Consider the following 4146-nt stretch of genomic DNA (forward strand, 5'->3'; position numbering starts at 1 on the left):
CACTCATACACACACACACACACACACACACACGCACACGCACACACACACGCACACACACACACACACATATATATATAAGTTGAAGCTTACAAATATCCTTCTCCTTGACTGTAAAATGTGTCACTGAAAAAGATGTATTTATTTGTGTGTGTGGGGGGGGGTTGTGCACATGAGTGTGTGCTTATGTGCTTATCTGTATGTGACTGTAGAAGCCTAAAGAGGAGGGGTGGGATCCCCTGGAGTTGGAGTTACAGGGGGTGCTCGGAGACCAACTCTAGCCCTCTGCAAGTGCAGCAGGTGCTCTTAATGGCTGAACATCTCTCCAGCCCCTGAAGTAAAACACCTTGATTTTGTTTGCAGGTACTTTGATACTCAGAATTAACATGGAATAAATTTGTAATTTTATATGATAATCTTCACATACTGAAGATGTTACAGTCTATAGAGTGACATCACTATGTTTAACTGTTTGGGTATTAGTGATAAGCTTTTTGTTGTTTGCTCAATTTATAGTTGAGATGGTTAAGAGTCAATTAATTATTAGAACAAAAATATATATTTTGGAAATTTTACTTTGAGAAATGTTTCTGTGGGAAACAGAAATTAAGAATCTGTGCAAAATACTCATTCAAAGGAATTTACCTCCATGAATTAAGGTGAACAATGCTTCCTTTTCACCACCAGAGGTCTTCAAAGGCTTGTAATACAATTTGACTCAGCCAACTGAGGAAGAGGAAAAATCACTAATAACTAAATCACAGCAATTCTTATCAAGTACTTTACTCAACATCCTATGTACTGGTGTATTACAGTCCCCAAACTGAACATTTCTGCTGATGAGAATTTAGACCATGAAAAACAGAAAAAAAAAAAAACCAAAGCAACAAAATCACTAACCAGTTCTCAAATGCAGTCATGTCAGTATATCATTGTATAATTTATTTTGAATCATTGCCTAATTATTTTAGTTGGTGTTGAGGAGCTTCTGATGTTATTAACAATGAACAATTTTAGATATGAGAAAAATTTTGATAAATATATCTGAAAAGTGGAATTCCAACATCATTTTTATAAACATTATGAATGCATGATACATAATATACCTTAGAATCATATTGGATATATATGTGTGTAAACGATCCTAAGTTTGATTTTGAATTTACAGGTTCTGAAACAAGGGAGGCTAATTATTTTTAAATTTTATTTATTTTGGGGAGGGAGGTGGCTTATGCTGTGATGCATGTATGGAGATTAAAAGACAACTTGTGGTCCCACCTCCCATATAGGACCATAGGAGAAGGGAGAAATTGGAAAAATGGGGGCACTTTAAGTGAGGAAACCATGGTGGAAGGGTTAGACAGTGAGAGAGATAAATAATGCTTAGCTAATTTTAAAAATCCAGAGGGAACCATATTAGGCCAACAACCTATTGACAAATTATACATACAATTAGTTCATGGAACAAAATATCTGAGGTTTGATTTTTGTCCAAACTTTATCTACATAGTGCATGGTAATTAAAAGTACCAGACTGGTAGAACTAACCTTGGATGTTTAACAGCCATACTTTGAGGCCTATACTAATTTGGTCGGAGGGACTTAAAGGACAGTTTTTGTTCCTTGCCCTCCAAGGTTGACTAAGTTCCAGAGGATTATGGAGCATCTCTCAAAATGTCCTGTAACTGTGGTAAGTCACCTGCTCTTTTGTTCAGGGAGGCCATGGAGACCCCACCAGATGGACTTGAACCAGTGTCCAGTCTACAAAGAGGAGGGACAACACAGAGGAGACATTTCCTCCATGCTTCCAAGTGAAGCCAGCCATGGTTGATCAGGAGCTTTGACTGATATTCACATAGATGGTAAAAGAGCCAGGGGCTCCTCCCAAGCCCATGTGACCACTGAGAAACAGATCCTCAAACAACCTTAAGGGTAAAAATAAGAAAGTATAACCAAAGATTAAAGTGATCAGTGTATTTCTTTAAGAGTCCATGTGTATAGCTAAATGCTACATAACAAGAAACAATGCCAGACAGGAGATACCTTCCTTTGAGTTGTTGGCCAGCTGTTTAGTTGCCCAAGGGACTCCCAGACAGTAACCCAGCATAGAACTGGGAAAATGAACATAGCTAAAGGCAACATAGCAGGAAACAATGCTAGATAGGAGATACCTTCATTTGAGTTGTTGGCCAGCTGTTTAGTTGCCCAACGGACTCCCAGACAGTAACCCAGCATAGAACTGGGAAAATGAACAGCAGACTTCAATCTTATCTAAAGGAATGTTAGCAACTGATTTCTGCTAGATGAGGAAAAGCTGATCTTCCTAAAACAAGGGACTCTAGATAGGCTGACTAGACTCAGCGGATGGACTAGCACTGGGAAACAGCTTGGGGCACTGACAACCCAGTGGATGGTAACAGGGATGACAGAGTATGCAGGGTCCAGATTGGGGGGGGGCTATGGGAGGGTGCCATTTGGAATGCGGGTATAAAGATGAATAAGATTGGGATGTTTGAGGAAGAAGCATAAAAAAATTTGCTTCATGTTAATTAGTAGGTATGAAAAACATTACCATTGAAATCTACCTAATGAATTTATATCCATGCTCAGGTGCCAAAGATCCCAGAAAGTAACTGACTGTGACTAGTAATAATCAGATATACAGAGATTAGGGATGGATGTTGAAACATCTAAGTGTTAATTGCATTAAAAATGAGTTTTTCTGTATGAAACAGCATATTCTAAAATGAATTGGAGATTTTTTAAAAAGATTAAAACCTCATTCAATTTTATTCTTACAGGGTTTATACTGAGTACAATAATGTATAACTCTTATAATTGAACACTATGAACATAAAAATACAGCCAATTTTGAAAGAGATGCATCTTTGATCTAGGAACTTGTTGGCTATGTCAATGCTGTTGTAATGAAATGCTTCTACTAATTATGTGGTTATTAAATACATTAAAAAAATAAAGATCAATCTTTAAAGAAAAAAATCAAAACAAAAACAAACAACAACAAAAAAATGACAACTTGTAGAGTTGAGATTTTCTCCTACTATGTGGATCCCAAAATTGAACTCTGGACATCATCTTGTCAGGTAGTGCCTTTACCCTCTGAACCATCTTGCCATTCCCTAGGTTAACTTTTTTTGAGTTATTCTAAACTTTGTTAAGCAAAGGCATGCAACTATTTTCTATTTTAAAAGAAAAATAAATAAATAAGCCAGAGAATGCTAGAAGGACTAATGAATCCCATAGTGATCTGCGTAAAAAATTGAGTTTATCCAGTTTTGCTCATTTGTTGTTTTAAGGGCCTACTGTGTGCCTACTACCTTGTCAAGGAATAATATACATCAAAATTACATACAATCACACATGATCACTGGCTTCAGGAAAATAAGGAAAGAGTTACAATTCAACTTTATAAATGTCACATTAGAAAGAAGACAATGATTAGGACAATGGGAACCCTGAAGGTGCGTGCCTATGTCAGAGAAAATCAGAGAGGATTTGCCAAAGAGCAGACATAGGCCAGTTGTTCAACTACGAAAAGGCAGGGATGAAATTGGAAAGTAGGTGCCTCATAGAGGAGAAAAAAAATCTCAGGGCATGATGGGGGATTAGAAATGCATTTGGACCTGTAGCAAAGACTGACTTGCTTGCTATGTATAAAATGAAATCAGACATTACAGCCTTAGCTTTTGCAAAGAGGGTGAGAAAGGGGCTAAATTTGAAATATAAAATTGATGATATTTATTATTTTAATCACTAACCCTATTGAAATACACAGTTATTCCCTAAGATCCAAATAAAAAATTAAAACTTCATGTAATGAAATGAAAAATAATTAAAATTAAATGGTTTTCTTCTATTTTCTAGGCTGCTTTCTCTTGAATCCTTTTCTTTTATCCTTCTGTTTTCCTTAGAGACACATAGTCTATAGCATATAAAACATTTACTATGTTTGTCCAGAAAATAACTTTAATTGTAGGTGATGGCATTTGATATGGTTTTCTTAGTCTAAGTGATGTTACATTGAACATACATACTATTGCATGTGATGTGACCAGATACATTGACCATAAAGCCATTATGAAGAACATAAACATTCAGATAGAATTTTAGGTTGTGTTCATTGGA

This window comes from Nannospalax galili, unplaced genomic scaffold (genome assembly GCF_000622305.1).
Source record: "Nannospalax galili isolate Female #2095 unplaced genomic scaffold, S.galili_v1.0 scaffold235, whole genome shotgun sequence".
Lineage (NCBI taxonomy): Eukaryota > Metazoa > Chordata > Mammalia > Rodentia > Spalacidae > Nannospalax > Nannospalax galili.